Raw genomic sequence first — 23750 nt, 5'->3', positions numbered from 1 at the left:
CACTTAATTCCGAAGATTGTAAGAGTCGACAAGCGCGAGAATTGTTGCACGATCAGGTTAAAAGCTCATGCATCCAAGTTGCTGACAACAATAATATACAGAGGAATGGAAAAGAAAAGGGAGGATGTGTTATAAGATGAGGGTCAGGGTTAGCTGGGGGGCAATTCGGACGTTGCGATTGATAATGGAAGCAAGAGTGAACAAAAATCTAGGCACGCTTAGACGATTTTTCGACCTCGCAAAGCATCCGACGATGCCAAATGGTTAGAGATGTTAGAAATTCTGAGAGAAATAAGAGTAACGTGTAGGGAAAGACAGATAATATACAATATGTACAAGAGCCAAGGGGTGACAATAATAGTGGGAGACGATGAACTTAAGTGTTCGTATTGAAAAGGGTGTAAGACAGCGGTTTAGTCGTTCGCCGTGCTATTCAGTTTATACATCGGAGACGCAATTACGGAAATAAAAGAAAGGTTCAGAAGTGGAATTAAAATTCAGGGTGAAAGAATATAAAGTATAAGATTTGCTGTTGGCGGTGCTAGCACCATTATCCTCAGTGAAAGTGAAGAAGAATTGCAGGATCTGCTGAATGGAATGAATATAATTTTTACAGGGTATGGTATGAGAGTAATTCGAAGACAGACGGAAGTAATGAGATGTAGCAGATATGAGAACAGCGAGAAACTTAACATCAGGTTTACTGATTACCAAGTAGATGAAGTTAAGGGACTCTGCAACCTAGGCCGAAATATAACCCATCATGATGGGAGCAAAGAGGACACCAAAAGAAGACTAGAAATGGCAAAAAGAGCGTTCTTGACAAGGGACAGTCTGCTAGTATCAAACATAATCCTTAATTTGAGGAAAAAAGTTTTTTGAATGTACGTTTGGAGCACAGCATTGTATGGTAGTGAAACATGGACTATGGGAAAAGCAGCTGTTTTGCAGATGAATGTCGGAAATTAGGTGCACTGATAAGGTAAGGAATGAGGAGGTTCTCTGGAGAATCGGCAAGGAAAGTAATATATGGAAGTACTGACAAGAAGCAGAGGCAGGTTTGTAGGTCATCTCTTAAGTCATCACGGAATAACTTCCATAGTTCTCGAGGGAGCTGTAGACGATACAAACTGTAGAGGAAAAGAGAGACTGGAATATATCCAGCAAATACTTGAGGATGTAGCTTGCAAGTGTTACTCTGAGATGAAGAGGTTGGCACAGGTACTGAGAAGGAGCAGGGACAGGTTTGTAGGTCATCTGTTAAGACATCACGGAATAACTTCCGTGGTACTAGATGGAGCTGTAGAGGATACAAACTGTAGAGGAAAAGAGAGACTGGAATATATCTAGCAAATAACTGAGGATGTAGTTTGCAAGTGTTACTCTTGGCGCAGGAGAGGAATTCGTAGTGGGCTGTATGAAACCAGTCAGGAAAAAAAAATTAAATAAAAATGTGACTCATTATATAAAATGATGAACCTTTAAACTTTCCTGTTTTAGCTAATATTGCAAGTAATATCGTACTCTTTAAATTAAGTTGGAAGCTACTTGCTAGGTGATGCAACGATCTAGCGTCATAAGCGCTCTATCTTTAGTTGCTTTATTGTTGAAAGTCGCGCCTTCACCTTAATCCGAAGTTCTATTAACTTTTTACAAAATAATTTTTCTTGTAATAACTTTAACTACGTACATAGTTACCCACCATGAAGCTTGGCGTAACCACCAGTGAACATTTTGACCAGAATCTAATTTTCATGTAAATTAATGAGGCCAATGAATTGAAATTCAATTCAAATTGTAAGTAGCTGCAGTTTCCACGTAATGCTATGAGGCGAGATAGCCATTTGTATACAATAGCTTTCTAATGTCTTGACCACACATTTTGTTATTTCCGAAATCGCCTTACATATTCCGATATATCATTATTTTCAAGGGCTTTAAAGTACAAAACAAGAGTGATATCAACAGATATGAAAATACATTACATTTCACAACTTATTAGACATAGTATGATGAGTAGAATATGGCTTTCTGCCATGCCAGTGGTATGTCAATCATATGTATTGTTCATTCTGTCACGAGACAAGTGCCAATTGCTATCAAGGAACAAATTGAAAAGCAAGAGGACGAAACGGTTATGCGACGTTGGAAATGTGGTACACGCAACATTTGTTTACAATTACATTTTCACTGTAATGTCGATTAAAACAATTTCATCTGTAAATAATTCATAGAAATCACTTTACAATATTCACAGAGGCTATTTTTCTTACAAAACAATTTGTAATAGATCTTCTGAGTTTTCAAAAATTACACAGAGAGTAACGCTTGGAAACATGAGGTCAACTGTCTGTTAACAAACAAATTTTGACAACTTATAGCGCATAAATTACTAGTGGCAGTAAAAGTCACAAATTCCATTTTATAAGAATTTACAAAGCTTAGAAATATCAGTTCAGGCATGTAGCACTCACTTATGAACATCAGGTGGGGTCGCTACATTGCTGTTTCCATCTATAGGAGCAAATGCATAAATCCAAGAAATTCTAACAATTTTAGAAGGTGCAACCTGGAACCCCATGCATCACTACTATCAATAGTACATGACAACCATACCAGATTACTTCATCTAATTAAAACTCCTTAACCCTCAAACATCATCCAAAACACAATCATGTAAAAACCAGAACACTACTATTGCGAATGGTAGATTGGCAGTTGTGAACCTAACATGACTGTTCCCTTTTTCTAACATGTCACAATTTTTTCTAGGAATGGGAGATAACTATTGTCTATAGCAGAAAGGAGTAGAAGTATATAACAAAACATAAGCTATAACTGTATGTATCAGAACTGAAAATGAATAAAAATTAAAAATTGTGGAGATTAGCAGGGGGTGGGAAGGGAATAGGTTTAGAACTGGCACACTTAAGATAACGTTATGAGATCTTCTCTGGTTCTAAGACCATAAAAATGTTTCCTGTGATTGTAAAATACCAGCGTCCTATTGAAAGGGGAGGGTTAAGGGTTAACCAGTTTAGTCATGATGTACTGAAAAATCCTTAAAGGTCTTTGTAATCCTGTGACTACAAATGTTTTATAAAACTACAACTTTAAATAACAGGAAGATGTCATGGAACAGCTGTAGTAGCACTGTTGTGGAGAGTGTTAACTTGTCACTTGCATCATCAAACACTGAGTAACAATTGAAGAATACTCTGTTGGCCCATGACCAATACCAGCGAATAACGCTATATTCAAAACATAAGTAGAAGTTTAATTATGTATTACACAAAAGTTGTGACATAAGGGGAGCAAAGTGCAGTCTGCATTGTTGCCATATTTATTGAAGACAGTGACTCTTACCTGGGACCTCTGAACCTCCTCTCCCTGGGGGGTAGATACGTCAACATTGGATGATGTCACCACTCCCCCTGGGCCGGCCGAAGTGGCCGTGCGGTTAAAGGCGCTGCAGTCTGGAACCGCAAGACCGCTACGGTCGCAGGTTCGAATCCTGCCTCGGGCATGGATGTTTGTGATGTCCTTAGGTTAGTTAGGTTTAACTAGTTCTAAGTTCTAGGGGACTAATGACCTCAGCAGTTGAGTCCCATAGTGCTCAGAGCCATTTTTTGAACCACTCCCCCTCCTCCTCCTCCTTCCCCACTTCCCCCCTCCTCCACTTCTCCCATTCCCTCGCACATTTCCCCTCTCATTCACCATTGGGAAATTTACAGGAAAATGTCTCGGCTAAGCTGTTGCTGAGGATGGATTTAAGCCAGTCTCTTTATTTATTTACTTTATCTATTTTTAAAGATGTTTGATTGTCTTCCTCACTCCACTACTGCCACCCCTTCTTTCCGTCCCCATTTTCCACTCCATTCTTTTCCGACCACATGTTGACCTTGAAGTTTGAGGGCTGACAGCTCTAGTTCATAATATCGCTACCAGAGGGCACTCAAAACTGTCCTGCATCCATCCTCATGCGCCCCCACTTTACCCCACCCCTATCTGGTAAGCCTTATCTATGTGAAGATGGTATCTGTTCTTTTGGACATGTCCAAAAGAACAGATACCATTTGTGATCTTGCAGCTCTCAGCCAATAATCTTCTTCAGTGGAGATGAACTCACTTTGCTAAAACTCTTACGGGAATTGGTAGATGGAATGCTGTGAGTAATGAGTATAGTGGGTGTAGTGTGCGGACAGTATGTTGGAAATGAGGCTCTCAAGGGGAGTGTGCCAGAGATAGGTCCCTCCAGTCGCTCTACCCCTGTATCTTCTGTCGCTGAGTCGGACAGAGTATCTGGCTTGTAACCAGGAGATCCTAGGTTTGAGTCCTGGTTGGGACACACTTTTACAATTGTCCCCATCGATATTTATCAACACTTATAAGCAGCTAATGGTCTGGATTTCATTGTATTCTTCGAGCGCTGCAAGATCACCAATGGTATGTGTTCTTTTGGACATGTCCGAAAGAACAGATACCATCTTCATATTCATACTCACTCCATCTCTTTGGGAGGTATGACTTTTCAAATTCCGTCTTTTGTTTTGAGATAGGTACGAAATCACCGACATTAAATTCCTTTTATGCGGATCGAACAATTTTTGTGATAGTATACTGTACCCATGAGGCCATTATCACAAACATCGTTTGGCCTAATTTTTATTGTTCTATGTTTGGTTCTATTTCACTGTGCTATTTTTTCTTGGAGGTAACCCACCCATTTGATGAGCCACGAAGATTAAAAAGCATCCACATTTGAGTTTTTATTGTTCTGTTGAGACATTCCACGATACTAGCCTTGAGGTGGGTGAGTGTTGAGAAGTGATGTATTCTACACCGCTGCATCATGGTCTTGCAATACCTATTGTAAAACTTTCCACCATGATCGGTTTGGAGGTTGTCTGGTCATTGATTCATTCTAATCTCCAATAAATGTTCAAACACCTTTGTGAGATCTCTCCCGATTTTGATTTAACAGGTAATGCGAATGCAAATTTGGAGTATGTGTCAATGACCATTGAAATGTATTTGAAGTCATTATTCACTTGTGAATATTCCTGCATATCCACGGGATCAGCCTGCTATAATGCATCCAAACCTTGGATCATAAAATGTTTACAGGGGTAAATGTTGCATGCTGGTTTGTGCATTTATCAAAATACTGTCTCCATACTTATTCAATTATACATCTCTTTCTAGGCTCAGAGATTACTGAAAAGAACCAAGTTTGAATGAACAGTATTACCAGCAGCAGCTGATGCTGTGAGCAGTCATAGTCGATCTATATACTGTGGAGACGATTACGGACGCTTTTATGCTGGATGTCAATATCATCACCATTGCCATATTGAGCACCTGATACAGGGTTCTGTGTTTCGCACTTTACTGGCTTCCCACTTTCGTATGTACACCACACAACTTCAGTATTTGGACATAGATCTCCAGATGTCTGGGTGAATAATTTACAGTGTTTGTGGGATTTAGGAGAATGAGGTTCTTTAGTCTAGTTTTTCTTTGAAATTCTCTGGCGCCTATGTGCACTGGTTCACTTTTAGACTTACAGGCTGCTTACCCGACATGCATAGTTTTTCTCAACACTGACTTCATCTACAGATCCTGTAAATGGTTTAGAGCTTTCTCTCAGTATAACATTCTTTGCTCAGTGCTAACTGATAGAAATCGGTTGTTGGTTTCAAGTGAACATGTATTGCGAGGTGGCGTGTTTCACTCGCGCGAGCGAAATGTTTATTCATTGACTCCGCGTTGCTCCATGGCGAGCGCAGAAAAGTAAGAAAATCGGAATGTGAGTGGACTTCGTTACGAGACAGCATAACGAGAGAATATGTGTTCGATGAAACAGTCATTGTTAACCACCATATTGTATAATTTGTGCTTTTTGAGATCAACAAGCGATATGTAATGTTAATGTGGAGTTTAGTAACGGCCATAATACTGTCTGTTGCTTTTCAAAGGTAATTGCGCGTATTTAATTTAGATCAAAGGATTCTGTGATGAACTGTTATGTACTACAAGCATGTATAGGACTTAGAACACTTGGTGGTCGATAGTTACTGTAGAACCTGCTTCAAAAACACGGTCAAAAGCATAGAGAAAGTTTTCTCTGCTAAAAGGAACTCATTTCACTCGCAGACAATCATCGAATGACCAAATGCGAGTGGCAGTGTTCCAATTCGAGAAGATCTTATAGAAACTTTCTTTCTCTTACATTTCAAGAATTTTACAGGCAAACGTCGGAGTCGGCAGCCGCTTATCCACCGTAAGAGTAACTTGTCTATGTGTACGAAATTACGTACGTTGTGGGGAGGGGGGGGGGGGGTCTCCGACGCCGCACGGAATATTGTACTTCACAGACATACAAACAGAGGCACTACACACACTAGTTCAATAACAACGAGTTTAATATTACCAGCTGGAAAAAGATTAAATTCTTCTCATGAGCAGTAAAATATAGTAAATCTGTGTCTGGTCTCGATCCAAATGTCCTAACCTTAGCAGTTGTAACTTCTCCCGATCACCCTAGTGTGCAGTGATGACCTTATGCTTAATCGACGTCTTGTTGTATGCTTAGCGGACTCCTTTCCAGGGTGCATCTTATATACATTCTATCCAAATCTATAAACCTTCACGCTTAAATTGTCTACTTTCTTTCTCAGAATGATCCACATCTATGTCATTTTTTTGCCCCTTACATAATCGTTGAATGACATGTCGGTTCCTATATGCCCCTGGTAAATGTACTTTAAACTCAAAGTGTCTTGTTTGAAAGCTATAAAGAGATTTGCATTATCCTGTATCAACTGTTGCAAGTTTCTCTAATACATTTAACTTAAATAAAATACATCATCAAGCATATGACGACCAAAACAGAAATATCATAGAATTTGATCCAGATTTTCCACAACAACATAATCAAATGTGAATGCGGTGTTTTGCTTTACTTTTTCTGGTGGAGGAATTTCATTGGTTTGACTGGCTGCCGTGTATAGCAAACCATCAGCACCTTGTAGTATCTTTAGCAGCTGGTACTTCGGTTGGAACAACGTTTTCGAAACACGCAGTCATGCTCAAAACAGACTCCATCTGGGTTTTTTAGCATGTACATGAGAACATTTATCTTGTGGCAGCTGGATGCACATAAAATTATAGCTCATATATTACCGAGAAGGAATACCCCATTATTCTTCTTTAGATCTTGTTCTATCATAGTAGGGTAGTCCTTGTGTCGAGAATGCTTCATCCACCCCACCATGATAATGACTACATCTCGTTTTGCTGTGCAGTGGGCTTTTATAGAAAATACATAAGTCACCAACTGAGCTGCAATACTCACATGGTATGTATACACATGGAAGTATGGTCTATCATTCAATTTAACATTGACTGAACCTGCTGACTATGGTGACAGCTTTGTGCTGTTGAGGTGTTTGAAAGTACTGGTAGCAGTGACATTATTATGAGAGGTATCAACAAAATAAAAACACGGTTTGGAACAGTATACATATTTTTATTCAACAGACACACATTCGGTGCACTACATAAAAAAAGGCTAGTTGTTTCTCTACGTTCACACCTGTACAGAATTTGGCAAATATAACTCTCCTGTATCACATAACTGAGTGTGTATTTCTCTCAAACTGGTGGCGTACCTTCAGCTTCTTCTTTTAACACTGCTGATACAGTGTTCAAAATCTTGTGCATGCACACTGTACATAAAGAGAGAGTCTAGAGTTTCTTTATACACAGTTTGAACACATCGCTGTCCACTGTTCAGTCTTTCCAACACAAAGTGTAGCACCATTCATAGGCCAAACAATTCTGTAATGGCGGAGGGTTGCAGATAAATCGATCAGCCTCCAGATCTTACCATGAGTACCACACCGTCGAACAATAATGTTACAGATAATGTCAGGCCAGCACAGTAAATGTCCAGCGGTGCATGAGATCACAATACTCGGAGGTCATCTGTTGATTGACGTAGGGTTCTGCACAACACAGTATATCCCATTCCAACTCCATAAACTGCACTTTAATATATTCTCGATGCATTTTAGATCTCTAACACAATATGCCATTAACTGTCCACTGATGCTTCTACATCAATATTGAAGCACTTCAAACCGTGAAGTGTTAAATTATACGTTGAAGTCAGTAGCATAAATAGCACACTGAGTTGGATCACCACCTTTGGATCCATCATATCAATACTCGGTCCTTGCAGTAACACCAGAATGTTCTGGGACTGTACATATGTCAGACACCAGTACTGATATGCACCATATGCTGTACGACCCACGGTGAAATTCTTCTGAGAGTCAGTAACTTGTTTGGTATCTTCATTACACAAACCAACTAATGGGATGGATAATAGCAGCCTGTCGTCCTGCTTCAAAATGCAGGTTGGGTGCACTACACAATCTATGGTGCTGCTGGTGGTCCAAACAGGACAGTGGTTGCTGCAGTTCCCAATCAGCTAGTCGTGGCTGCTGCTGACCAGTACACACCGGAGGTCACTACAGGACTGAACACACTAAGGCTCCTGCCGGTCTGGACATGCTGGAGCTCTCTTAACAAAGAAGAAGAAACAATTAGCATCCACAGACAAAGACATGGAACTAAACCATATGTACTTATTTTTACGCTTCTTCTGTGTGACTGCTATTGGTGCTTCATGTTTCTTCCACTGACTGATTATGGCTGCATCAGCCTTATACCTCCCAACAAAAATGGTTCAAATGGCTCTGAGCACTATGTGACTTAATTCTGAGGTCATCAGTCGCCTAGAACTTAGAACTAATTAAACCTAACTAATCTAAGGGAATTACACATCCATGCCCGAGGCAGGATTCGAACCTGCGACCGTAGCGGTCGCTCGGTTCTAGACTGTAGCGCCTAGAACCGCATGGCCACTCCGACCGGCTATCTCACAACATCACCAGCATGTGACCAGATGTGGAATTCCTGTGTTTCTACTGGCCCCTGTAAATTTGCAGTTTGGGAGGGAGGGGAATGGTGTGTTCCTACTGGTTTGCGCCAGTTTTCCGCCGATGACATCACACTTTTGAACACCCTGCGCTGGTAGAATTTAGAACTAGGCCAGTCCATAAGGGGCTCCTAAAGAGAACGGGTCAGTGTAGACCTGTCTGTTTACCTACAGGGGAAACTATTATTAGTTCATCAGATTACTACTGTCGATGTCCTACCCACCACAAAAATGTATCACATAGGAATAATATCGATTACTTCCTGGACTGATGCCAATTGCTTCTTGCATGGTGTAAGAGGCAGGTGGGTGAGCATTTCAAAGGAGGAGGTTGGCAGTTCGAGCACCAGCAACTGTGTGCATGATTTACGAAATGCAGCTTGTACTCTATCCATTGCATTTGGCTCAAAAGTGTTCTTTTTTCTCTCCTACGCTATCTCATCTTTCCAATCATCAAGAAGGATGCTACTGACACAGTCCTCAACTGTATATTTACATGTAATACAGTTATTATGCTCCTCCCTGCTTGATGCCCACTGCTCATCAATTGTACACATTGCATACACACACAACACTCACCTACACGCACACACACACACACACACACACACACACACACAGTTCCTTCCTCTCCAACAGCTCAACAAAGAATGAACTTTTCCTAGCAGTTTGCAAGTGGCGGAAGGGAGGCAATTGTAGCCAATCCACATACAAATAAATAAAGACAGTATCTTAAGGCCTCCCTCTCCAGCAGCTCAGCAAAGATTGACTCTTTCTCCCACAAGTTCACAAGTGGAGGAAGGGAGGCGAAATGAGAGAGGGGAGGGGGAAAGTGGGTGATGGATGAGCAAGTGGGGAAGGGAGAAGTGGAGGAATGTCATGTAACACTGCCACATTTACTCCCCCCCCCGTGGAAGGGAGCTCAGGGAACCCCAGGTAGAGCCGCCATTCTGAATAAATTTTGGCAAAAAACCAGACTGGTCACAGGCCGATAGAGTATTCATAAGTTGTTACTCAGCACGCGACAATGCGTGGCAGAAGTGAAAACTCTTCACAACAGCGCATCTATAGATGTTCCACAACGCTTTTATTTGTAGTTGTCAGTTTATGAAACATTTTTAGTCACAGAATTACAAACAACTGTGAAGGATTTTTCAGTACGTCAAGATTAATCTCATTTAACGCTTCACCTGCACATTTTAAGTGCATGTTGGCATTTTGCAATGCCTGTTATTCATAGAATACACTTTTATGGCCATAGACCCACAGAAGATCCTATACACGCTATTTTAAGTGTGCCAATTCTAAACCTGTTCCCTTCCCATCCCCTACTACACTCTATAATTTTTAATTTTCATTAATTTTCAGTTGTCATCCACACAATTACAGCTCTTGGTACGGCGCATCGAGCGCCGCCTAACGGTTTAGTTCATTTGGTTTCCAATTTGTCTCTTGATAGCAGTTGGCACTTGTCTCGTAATTGAGAATATTCAACAATTTCAAATGATAGCTTGAAAGCCCTAGTCTGCTCATTATATTACGTCTCTAATGAATGGTGAAATTTATATTCATATCTTTTGATACCAGTTTTGTGAAGTACTTGACTGCCTCTGAAAAGGACGGAATGTCGAAAAGCGTAAGGGGATTTTGGAAATAATAAAATGTGTGGTCAAGACATGAGAAAGTTATTGAAGTGCAGTAGTATTCATAAGAATTTCAGTTGTAAATGAAAACAATTGTATCTTCCCCTTTTTTACCGCCTTTGAAGTATGCCCTTTTGTTTGTGGTTTCACGATATACAATAACAGAAAGTTTAATCAGCTTATTCGAAAGGAATCACCTTCATAGTTTCAGTATAAATTATTTTCTTGAAGATTTCTGGAAACTTTTCTTGCATCAGTAAGATTTCTCTTGCTAACACTGCAGGGACTACGGTGGCAAGAGTCGTATAACATGGGATTCGTTTCTTAACGCAGTGTATGTGTGGACAGGCGAAAGTTGTGGCTATTAAGACTGGTGCAAATAGATTTTTATATTTGCTTAATAAAGTGAGTCACATTTGGTAAAACAATCGAACTACGCCTCACGCACTAAGGAACTATAAAGAAAACATAAGCTTTAATACTCTGGTGGAAAACGATGCTGGAGTAGATGGGACAAAATAACGGAATGTGCTCTGTACCTTACATCTGCTGCATTATCGCACCAAGGTAAGTAAGTGCTTGAGGGCTATAACGAAGATAGTAAATGGCTACACTAGTTTGATTGTGTAGTTAGACAGTAAGTGAGAAGATGCTACGTGGGTGTCAAGCAACGTATGTTAAATGTAACTGGAACCTTAGAATGATGAAAAATGGTAAATTTTCTAAAGCATAATTATTTTCCAATTATAAACTGAAATACAGTTCGCTCTCCGTTTCTTTGGTAGCTTCCTATTAGTACGCCGAAGTAAATGTTTACCTTGCCTTGTTTCTTTCGTTGTGCTATCGTAACACAATTTGCATTGCTAACTGAGAAACCTGGCACGACCTGGACTGTTTCGCCTGCAGTCGTTTGCGCTCATAAGCTCAACTGTCGAAACCACTGCCTGGTGTCAGGGATTTCCTTAAGCTGACTAGAGTGTAGGAGTATCTTAGCAATAGTGATTAAATATATTGAAACGTCAAGCATGAAGCCGCATTTCTTCACTCATCGTAGTGATTATGACATCATTTCTCTTTAACTATGTGTCTTACAGTGAATTATTTGAGTAGGTACATTCAGCAGCATATGTAGATACTGTACGTGAAATTTATTGCGAATAGAATTAGTAGCACAGATGTAATAAATTTAAATGTTTTGCGTGATGTGACACTTCTTCACGCGACTAATTGTTTGTGATGTATTTCCTGAACTATTATAGGCAGGTAGTTCTTTGCCCAACAGCGACTGTTTCCCGCCAGTAAGGGATATGTGTACCACGTTTGGTTGCAGTCGTGCAACGTACATGGACACATGCACAGGTACATCACGTTTATCATACATATGTATGGATTGTGTAGGAATACTTTTCCCGTGTACCAAGCACGGAATTCATCCTCTCATTTGAAACGGCTTGTTACAGCATGACAGAGTTTGTAAAGTGACTGCATTTATCTCCACAATGGGTCGGCATGCGTCTTCATTGAACCAGTAGCTCTTTTCCTCCCTCCACGTTCCACTTCTGTGTGTTATATCTGCAACATCCGTTTCTTTGTCGATATCGGTGTTTCATATACCCAAACAGGTGCGTTGCGTTCACACATGTTATGTGACTACCCAGTGAGGCTCGTAGATATTACTCTGGGTGTTCACAGATTTTTAAATTTAGGTAAATATAAGACTGTGAAATTATTAGCATCTGAAATTAATATCATCTGCCTTATAACAGTTGTGATTATCACCATATTTATACAGCTTCAACCTCTATCACTGGTAATAATAATAATAATAATAATAATAATAATAATAATATATGCATAAATTGTCTGAAAAAAGAAAGAATTGCTTTTGTGGAATTTTGTTATTTCGTTTATAGTTAAGAACAGTTAATGGCAACAACGAAATAATGTTTAAAGTTTCGCTCCTGTCCGTTCCGCATTTTTGTGTAAGTGAGAGTTTTCGTGCTTTTTTTATTTTTTCGAACAGATGTACAATATCCCTAACTCATGTATTAGTTAACAAATCAACTTCTGGGCTGAAAATCAGGCATTCTTACTTTGCACCCACACTACAACTTACGCTTGCTATATATATATATATATATATATATATATATATATATATATATATATATACCTCTTTGTTAAATTTTCGCTTGCAATCACGCTTATTTGATTTCGTCACTTTCTCAGACAACGAATCTGGTCTAGGAGGCCCTACATCCTTTGTGGCTAGCTTTACCTGGGTATTTTATCTGCTGTTAGCGTTTAATACAAGTGTAACAAAGTCATGTTGACAATGCACAGGAAACTCGATTCCCTCACAGTAGACAACCAACTCCAAACCGAAACTGCCGTTTGCTGGAATTATTAAATTCAAGTAGAACTATCCACCAGTAAGGTCACTTGACTAGACTGCAAATGAGGCACTGAGAACCGTAATCGACAAACGTTCACCGTCTTCGACCCCACATTTAGGTGAATATCAGAGAAACCAGTATGCACAATATGGGTATACAGTACAGATAAACCTGACCCACCATAACATCAGCAGATGTCAGAAGCCAGGATAAATGGTACAATCTCGCACTCGACGGTGTGCTTTATGGTTCTCAGGGCTTCAAATCGATTACTGTGTGATAAAATCCAAAACTGAATGTACTGTATCTCACTCACAATGCCACAAAAGAGATTTTACTATCAGTATAGCTATAAAATACACTATTGTCCCATCAAATTTTACTATATAGTGAGTGAAGTGGCTTACCTTTGGAATGTGGTTTCGCCTAGGTGTGGTTATGCCAAGTGAACACAGATAAAAGTTGGCTGCAGCGTGCTACCGCCTAGTGGCATTGACATGAACTTGTAGTTGAGTTGTAAGAGCTAACAGTGCACGCCGTGAACCGTGCACATCATTTATCAAATCCGTATGTATTTCGCCACTAAGGCAATTACGTCACGCCAGTTGCGCATGCGCAGAAGCTCCTTCAAACGTGCACAGAGTGCTCGCGTCTATGATACCAAGTTTCACCGAGTCTAGAGGAGTAACTAGTAGCATAGCGCGGTAGATTTAGTGCCGTGTATTTCAGGTTAGCGCATCTATTTAACGTTTCACAGTATTCAAAGAAAAATAACCAATAAATCCGCAAGGTGTCAAAAGTTAGGGCGTTCATGTGCTCTTGTGGTGGGCACAACGTTTGCCACTGTGACTACCATACATTACGTCTCCTTCATCAGCTGCTCGGTGACCAAGCACCTCATTACCTTATCAGAGATTAAGTATAAGTCGTCTCGTCATAATCGAAACACAAGGTCTCACTTATGTAATATCTTAGCTGTGCCCACGAATAAAACAAAAACATTCGCAAACTCCTCTGTCGTTGCTGCCTGTCTCTAGAACAAGCTGTTCTGCACTCTGTCCACATTTAAACGTGTTGTTGGGTTAAAAAGAAAAGTTGAAGCATTTTATTCTGTCAACGTCATTGCTTTCGCGCAAAACTTAACGTATGTGGCTCGTTTCCCTCTGCTAGACAGTAATATAAACGCCCCCTTCTTCTCCCAGTTACCATTCTTTCTCTATTCAGTTGTAAAGAAGTCACACCGCCTCATTATCGCTCATCTTCATTACTTGCGCTTTATCCCATTCTTTTTTCTCCCTCTCTTCCGTTCCTTCCTTTATGTCCACAGCTCTGTAAGCACTCATAACTTACGAGGATGAGTCAAATGAAAACCTTAAATTTGTAATAACAAATGGAAATTTCGCGCCGTTATCCTGTAAGTTGGTAAGCGTGCTACAAACAGCGTGCAGAACGGCCTGTAGCTGGCAGGAAAGTACAGATGCACACATACCGTCGCAGTATCAGCATAAAGATGGCCGCCCCACTTGCGACTTACACCAGGGAAGAACAGCGTTCTGTTTTTCGGTTTTTGCGTAGTGATGGTGTGAAACCTATTGAAAGTCATCGACGAATGCAGGTTCAGAACGGTGATGCTTGTTTGTCACAGCAGCAAGCCTAGGAATGGAGTAGGAAGTTCGCAAATGGTGTGACTTCAGTGGAAGATGCTCCTCGTCCAGGTCAGGCACAACGAGTTGTGACTCCACAGAACACTGCAGCAGTTGAAGCCATAGTGAAGAAAAACCGCCGAGTGACAGTGAATGACACTAAAGCATATTTACAGATTAGTCATGGGTCAGCACACCACATTGTGCATGATGTGCTCCAGTTACACAAAGTGTCTGCAAGATGGGTGTCACGGCAGCTGAATCCTGAAATGAGAGAATGACATGTTGATGCTTGTGAAGAACTTCTTCGGCGCTTTGAACGAGAAGGTGATGGCTTCCTTGCAAGAATCTTTTCTGGTTACGAAACCTGGATCCACATCCACCAATCGGAAACGAAGAGAGCGAGCAAGGAATGGCGCCATTCCTCATCACCAAAACCAAAGAAGTTTCGAACAGAACCATCAGCAGGGAAGGTTATGCTGACTCTCTTTTGGGACGAAAAGGCGTCATTTTGGAGCATTACACACCTACAGGGACCACTGTCATCAGTGCATCATACACAGATCTCCTAAAAAATCATCTGCGGCCTGCAATCAAATCGAAGCGACGTGCATTGCTGTCAGCAGGTATCCTTTTGCAACATGACAATGCAAGGCCCCACACTGCCCGTACAACAGTTGCAACAATCACAGACCTACATTTTGAGTGTCTTCCTCATCCACCATACTCACCAGACCTTGCCCCAGGTGATTTGCTTACGTTTGGACCACTCAAAGACGCAATGGGAGGAAAGAAGATCCATTCTGATGAAGAGGTACGCCACGCGGTGCGTGAGTGGTCGCGGACTACTTTAAGGCTTTCATTTGACTCACCCTCGTACCTACAGCTTGTAACATGCTTGTCATAACGAATGCAATATAAAGTAAGTAGATGACTGGTTAGGTGTAAGAAGATCCAGGTGTTACAAATGTCAGTCTAAATAAATCAGTAATTAAATAAAGTTCCACTAGATTTACCTCATCTTCGTATTGCAGTCAAATTCATTTGTAAATTAAATAATTCTTTCATGAGTTACAGTTTATCAAGCACTGAGACCAACGAGTAACAAACTCGTGTTGATGGTAAATTCCTGGTGGGAGGGGGCGCACCCAAACAAGGAAAACTATGTTGCCTGTTGTAGTCCTATTACAACATCGATGTAATATTTATTTTTAATATGTATCAGTACTTACAAGTACTCGAATATTCCCAGGCCAGTTTCAATATGTAATCAGCTCAAGACAGAAATCCAACCTAGCGCGGGGTAATCTTTTGGCAAAATTTTGCAAACGTTCAACGGTGTCACCATTAATCGCACGATTTTCGAAAATACGGTGGTCCGTCCTTTCGACTGGGACGTCTCAGCCCTTAGTTTCAGTATGGGAAAGGACAGTCTCGTCTACATCGGCGGGACGTTCGACCAGACGAGAACAAAGAAACGGCTGACAGCGCGATGCAAAATCCTGCTAGAGACCATTATCCCGCTGTGTGGGACGAGAGGTTTTTCTGAGGCACAAAGGGTGGTAGTCGCAGTGAGAGGAAGGCGCTCTCTGAACCAAAGCGAGGAGGAAAAAGAGCTCACTGGCTCCCTTTCCCACTTCTTTGTGTGACGAGCTGGAAGGCCATTGATCCCCTGATGAATCCATCCGTTCTTTGTTAACATGTTCCAGTGAACGCAATCTCGTCACATGTGCGACGCGGTATTGGCGACCATAGGTTCTCGTTATGCCTTCTATTAAAACGCTACTGCCCTTTGAGAGCTATTATTGTCGGCACCTCCACTGCGTTTCATCCCCTGAGCATAGAACGTTGCATTGTGGTGGGCCATTTTCCAAAAATTGCACACATAAATCTAGGAAATGTGATATGTTATTATCACATGTAGTATCTCGTAACATGAGAATTGTTTCTGTTAAGTTTAAATCTTCCCTACAGTAACTGTAATAGTTAATAATACACTACTGGCCATTAAAATTGCTACACCACGAAGACGACGTGCTACAGACGTGAAATTTAACCGACGGGAAGAAGATGCTGCGATATTAAAATGATTAGCTTTTCAGAGCATTCACAGAAGGCTGGCGCCGGTGGCGCCACCTACAATGTGCTGACATGAGGAAAGTTCCCAACTGATTCCCCATACACAAACAGCAGTTGACCGGCGTTGCCTGGTGGAACGTCGTTGTGATGCCTCGTGTAAGGAGGAGAAATGCGTACCATCACGTTTCCGACTTTGATAAAGGTCGGCTTGTAGTCTATCGCTATTGCGGTTTATCGTATCGCGACATTGCTGCTCGCATTGGTCGAGATCCAATGACTGTTAGCAGAATATGGAATCGGTAGGTTCAGGAGGGTAATACGGAACGCCGTGCTGGATCCCAACGGCCTCGTATCACTAGCGGTCGAGATGACGGGCATCTTATCCGCATGGCTGTAACCGATCCTGCAGCCACGTCTCGATTCCTGAGTCAACAGATGGGGACGTTTGCAAGACAACAACCATCTGCACAAACAGTTCGAAGACGTTTGCAACAGCATGGACTATCAGCTCGGAGACCATGGCTGCGGTTACCCTTGACGCTGCATCACAGACAGGAGCGCCTACCATGGTGTACTCAACGATAAACCTGGGTGCACGAATGGCAAAACGTCATTTTTGCGGATGAATCCAGGTTCTGTTTACAGCATCATGATGGTCGCATCCGTGTTTGGCGACATCGCGGTGAACGCACATTGGAAGCGTGTATTCGTCATCGCCATACTGGCGTATCACCCGACGTGATGGTATGGGGTGTCATTGGTTACACGTCTCGGTCTCCTCTTGTTCGCATTGACGGCAATTTGAACAGTGGACTTCACTTTTCAGATGTGTTACGACCCGTGGCTCTATTCTTCATTCGATCCCTGCGAAACCCTACATTTCAGGAGAATAATGCACGACCACATGTTGCAGGTCCTGTACGGGCCTTTCTGGATACAGAAAATGTTCGACAGCTGCCCTGGCCAGCACATTCTCCAGATCTCTCACCAATTAAAACGTCTGGTCAATGGTGGCCGAGCAAATGGCTCGTCACAATACGCCAGTCACTACTCTTGGTGAACTGTTGTATCGTGTTGAAGCTGCATGAGCAGCTGTACCTGTACACGCCATCCAAGCTCTGTTTGATTAAATGCCCGGGCGTATCAAGGCCGTTGTTACGGCCAGAGATGGTTGTTCTGGGTACTGATTTCTCCGGATCTATGTACCCAAATTGCGTAAAAATGTAACTACATGTCAGTTCTAGTATACTATATTTGTCCAGTGAATACCCGTTTATCACCTGCATTTCTTCTTGGTGTAACAATTTTAATGGCCAGCAGTGTACGTACCTGTGCATGCTCATCTTCCACCGCAGCTGTTAAAACCCATTATTATTGGTTCAGCCGTCTTAAGCTTGCTGCCATTAATTAAAAATAATTTTCAACCACACGCGTTTTTCTTTATCTACAAACCATTTTCCGTCGTCTTTCTGTAAATATGGATTTATATATACGTATGGTTGTACAGTTTTGTTGTTAAATATTGAAAACAGCATTTCTTCATAAAATGACGGAATAAAGTACGTAAAAGATATTTTATAATACTAGGTTGCGTAAGGCATTACGAGGCAGTAATAACGCCAACACAGTTTTTGGAGCTTCTGTCCACTTAGCTGTCAAGTTGACTGAACATTTTACTCATTGTGTCATGATTCAGCAATTTAACTAAGGTCATTGTAGAGTGGTTTCTTTTCATTGTCAAGATGTGCATAATACTATTGGCTACTTCAACAGCACATAGTTCAGTACAGCAGACTGGAGTTAAATTTTTCTGTGATTTCCCCCTTGTGATCTGAATGCACAATAGCATTCTCGTTTGTAGAAAGGGAGATAATGCCCTTTCTGTGTTACTTCACACTTTGTTGTTAAATTATATAAATGGGTAAGCACTTCAGTTTTTGAGATCATTGTCACTTGAATACCATGAACGATGGTGTTAATATCAGCTCTCTACACTTACATCGTGGTAAGTCCTTTGTATACATACACTGAAGTTTCGTTAGGCAGGTGATATTTTAATTTGCGTGTTAGGACCCTTTTAAGCACTATGAAATGCGTTGAAGGTTTCGTGCAAACACAAACAATTAGAATGATATGTAAGATAATATGAAGTTTCTGAAAATTATTTTCTAAACGTGTTTTTGTTTTGTCATAATATGTGTTCCATTTTTATATATTTCAGTGCACACAATATTGTACCGTTCCCCATCAAATGGTAGTAAGGAAAATAATGTTAATATATTTAACGATATTTTGTCTTCAAGCTTCTACTTGTTCTTTTGTGTATACTCTATGGAGATGTAAAATAACATACTTCTTTATTATATACAATTTTGTAATAAGTTATGACCTGAGTCAGATCCAAAACGTTTGGCTTTATGTTTCAAGTTCATATTTGAACTTCATAGCTGTATCAATAACATGTCGACTGTTATCTGAGTATCAATTATACAGTGTGTAACGGGTAAAAGTACAGATATTTTTGTATGTGGTACGCTAATATGTATGCACATAGGTGCGTTGGTTGTTTTCTCTGTGTCCAATAGTCTTCCCACAAACACATCACAAACTTTACGATCTGATATTTCCTGCACGGCCATCTTGCACCACTAAGTTGTCTACATCTGCCAGTACAGACAAATCCTTTTACGTCCATGGGTCCACACGACAACGTTTGATCTGCTGCCCACGGGTAAATGTGTATTAATGACATGTTCGTCCCACATGTATTTGGAGGTACTAAACAATCTAAAACCATTCCGCTTGTAGTGGCTATAATTATAAGTCTTCAAATGACGTAAATACTAATGTAATATTGTTCAGTACACCGTTCTCAGTCACCAACAGCAATATATACAATTACACCCACTACACCCTGTATATAACCGCCCTTTGTCGTGATATTGGATCTCTTCCTGCCTGTCCAACATATTTGATTATATGTTCTGTACTGGTGATTTCTTATGATTCAGTTATGTCTAGAGCTTGTAACGCCGGAAATGCATATCCTCCTATTTCCATCTATTGTACTGTAAGTTTTTTCCTTATTTTGTTACCTGAATATATGACATTTCTGTGCCTTTATATATTGTAATTGTTTTACTATTTGTATATATATATATATATATATATATATATATATATATATATATATTTATGCATTTATGTCGATGTATAATTGGTTTGTTTCGTAAATATTATTTGTATTTTTACGCTGGGTCTTGCCTAGGGAAAACTGCTATCGAACGATTACATCGATAGGTCGTGTGAAGAATCAAAGTGTGTAGGATCTTTGGTAGTGTTAACTCTGCCGCGTGGAGCGCGGGCAGGGCAGTTGGAGTCTGGCTGGAGTAGCGAGTGGAGCAGGTGTGTGGTGTGACGCTCCCGCGAGTTGCCGCGCTTTCGGGGTTTAGCAGCATGTAATTGCGCTCGACTTGCGATGATAGTTTCTGACATGGTGTCGCGGACGGGAAGCATTAGCTGGCGCACATCAAGAGCCCGTTTCGTCTGGTGACCGTGTTGAGAAGAACGCGCGCCAACATCCAGCTTCTGCAACAGCGACGGCCGACAAGGAGTCACTGTCGCCACCTCCTCGATCGACGGCTTCAAACCTTCAATCAACTAACAAGGAAGACCAAAGGCACGTAAAGTTTCAGAACTGTATGGCAGACCTCAGCTTATCACATTGTTCCATTTGCCTCGCAAAATTACAGCAACTTAGCATGAACCTTTGTTGCTCATTGTCCCAATTGCATTACCAAGCAGGGTCCCTTCCTTTTCCGAAATGAAACCGAGTGTCGTTGAAATTCAGACGCCAGCATTAAAGTACTATCATTGCATTTCATTACTTTAGTTTCAAAGTGCAGTTAAAGCATAGCTGGCTACAATAGTTAGATTACACAAGCACAAATTAAGAGTGCGAGTTTTGTTAGCATATTTTAGCTTACCTGTGACTGCAGCTCAGCTTGGTACGTACTAAATTTTATTATTGTTAATTATTCAGAATCATTTAATTCAAGTTCAAAGTTAAATCTCTTGTTTCTAAATTGCGTAGAGTCAAGTTGCTTTTGAAATGATTGTTGAGGTAGTCCAAGACTAACCGTATTCTGCTGGATTTCGATGTGCTTCAGAAAGAAAGCTCACTATTAACTTCAGTCACTAAATTAACTTTCGATTTTCCGGTTTTATTAATTCTTTTGCTAAATTAAGTCAGAGTGTAGCGAAATTTATTACTTCTGACAAACTTTCAGTTTTCACACTACACGTGTCAACCTTCAGTTGCCACGCTTCTAGTGCTAATTATATGTGTAATAACCTTTCTTTTTCAGTTACTATAGTAATTGTCCTTAGGACTGGCGACCGTGATTTCCCCCAAATCTCAAATATCTAATTACCGCTAGTTAATTGTTGACGTAACGGCCGCACATTTACTTTCTTTATTAACTTTTCCCCTTTTCAAAATTAATTTCCACCAGTTTCATTAGCATTTTTCCTTTCATTTAGATGTAACCCTTTCCTCCCTCTTTACCGACAGATTAACTTCGGTGACGATTGCTTTCCCAAATTTCCCATTAGGTACACGCGGTTTGATTTTTCATTGTCATTAAGGTCGATAAGTGAGGGGGAGGTTACACGTGGCGACCTGGTGACAGGACAATCTTCAAATTTGAGGTTGTTCTGGACACGAATTTTGCATTGTGCAAATCTCGTAACAAAGTACTGGTTACGAAATGGTCGATACGTCAGCGAGAATATTAGTCTGAGGAATCCTAATTAGATTTGAGATTTGTTATCTATATTGAAAATTATTAAAATGAGTGAAGGCAACAATTACCAAAATTTGGTAGACTTGGGTACGGAACAATCGGTCGAACAGTGGGAAACACGCACCGCGGTACCCATTGTTCAGGGGCAGGCGGCTAGCATGAAAGACGCGAGCGCCGAGACGCAACAAAGAGCAGAAATGGAATTCCAAACATTAGAAAATGTTTCGGAATCGGAAGTGAAAATCAAATCGGAATCCCTTGATGACGAATACGGGGGGACAATTAAAGAGGAAGCCGCTACGGAAGTAAAACCGGTAGTTTCCGGGAATTTAACTGATTTATTGAATGTTTTGATTAACGAAATCAAGGCTCGGTCTAGCAAGATAGAAACTCAATCGGCAGAAATTAAAGCTCAGTCTGAAAAAATTGACAGGAAGCTAGACAATCAGAACAAAGCTATTAATGTTGTTAACAACAATGTAGGAGTTGTTAACACAAAAGTTGATAAAATCAAAGAAGATATTGTTGTGATTAATACCGAAATCGGTAATCTTAAACAGGAAATGATAGGCGTTCAGGCGGAAATTGCGAGCATAAATACGCGTTTTAATTCCGAAATTAGCAGAATCGAGAAAAGTGTAGGAGACGCAGTTGCTCCGATCATCGAGAATAAGGTGACGGAACAAATTCAATTAGTGAGAAAAGACGATCAACAGAAGGTGGAAACTTTAAAGGTTTTAGCATCCGAAGTAGATACCAAAGCCAGGAAGCAGGCTAATACCTGCGAAGAGAAAAAGAGGGAAGTGGAAACGCTTGCGACAACCACTTGCCAAGTGATTACGAGAGTGTCGGAATTAGAAAAGAAACTTGAAGAAAAACAGAGCTATGTGCCAATCTGTGCACATAGTTCGGAATTGTTGACGAAAGAGGAGCGGTTCGACCCCTTGAAAAAAGGCGGTATACACGCGACGGATTTCATTAAAAACTGTGAAAGAGTTTTACCCAGATCATGGACTAATGAGAGAAAAATTAATGCGGTTATTGATGTGTTGGCTGGTGATGCCAAGCGTTGGGGCTTAAACCTCAACATTACGAACCTGACCTTTGACGAGTTTAAAAATTTGTTTCTGGCTGAATACTGGTCAGAGCAAAAACAGCAAAGTGTCTGGCGCGAATTTGTCGTATCGAGGCCTTTCGATGCGAATTCGCGCGGCTCGATGAAGGAGTTTTGTGAGGGCTGGATCCGCAAGTTGGAATATTTGCGTGATCGCCGCACGGAATCCGAAATAGTCTGGGAACTCTACAAGAAGCTTCCAGATGATATAAACGCGACGTAGGAAGCAATTACAGGACAATCAATCATTTCCTGGAAAGAGTTGAGGACGAGGACAATTGGCGCAATAATCGCGATACTGGTAGAGGCCGTGGTAACAACAACGGGTACCACAGCAACCACAACAATCGTAACTATGGGAATAATGCATACCGCAATCTTGGCAGCAATAACAATAGTGGTTCGGGCCGTAATGACAATCGATACACTGCAAATAATAACAGGAATGACGGAAACCAGTATCATACTAGCGTGATACGGGCTTCGCAGAATAGTAATAACGCCAGAGTGTGTGATCAGCCGCCTCAGCAGCATCCGGGGAGCGTATCTGCTGGGACGAGACAGGGAAACCATTAGCCGCGCCGGTGAGGGGCCGACCGGGCGTGGAGAAATTTTGGCGGCCCAATAACAGTAGAAAACCCAGGTGTCGTCGTTATGAAAATTCCGTGTGGAATAATCAACGGCGGGAGAGTGTGCCAGTGTTAGGAGAAAGGAGTGCGCCCACAGGTAGTAAATCAGCTGTATACACGGCAGTAGGAAGTACATTCACTGTCAGTGAGAACAATTTAAGTAGTGTTCCGGAAATCGATTACAAAGTGGTAGCTGTAATACCCACAGCGGAACTGGAGATTGAGTTTAAGAATGATTCGCAAGTGTTGAGAGAAGATCAGATGTCGAATAAAACGTCCGTCATCGAGCGAGGGGATGCAGAGAGGGATGAGGTCTGGTTAAGGCAGTTCGGTCGCTTATACGACGAACTAAGAGATTATAGGGGTCTGTATGGGAGAAGCGTTTATGGGGAGCGCGGGCAGGATTTGCCGCGTTTCGTCCCACAGGAAGATAG

This window comes from Schistocerca nitens, chromosome 2 (genome assembly GCF_023898315.1).
Source record: "Schistocerca nitens isolate TAMUIC-IGC-003100 chromosome 2, iqSchNite1.1, whole genome shotgun sequence".
In the NCBI taxonomy this organism is placed as follows: Eukaryota; Metazoa; Arthropoda; class Insecta; order Orthoptera; family Acrididae; genus Schistocerca; species Schistocerca nitens.
Note: the sequence above shows the minus strand (reverse complement) of the source record.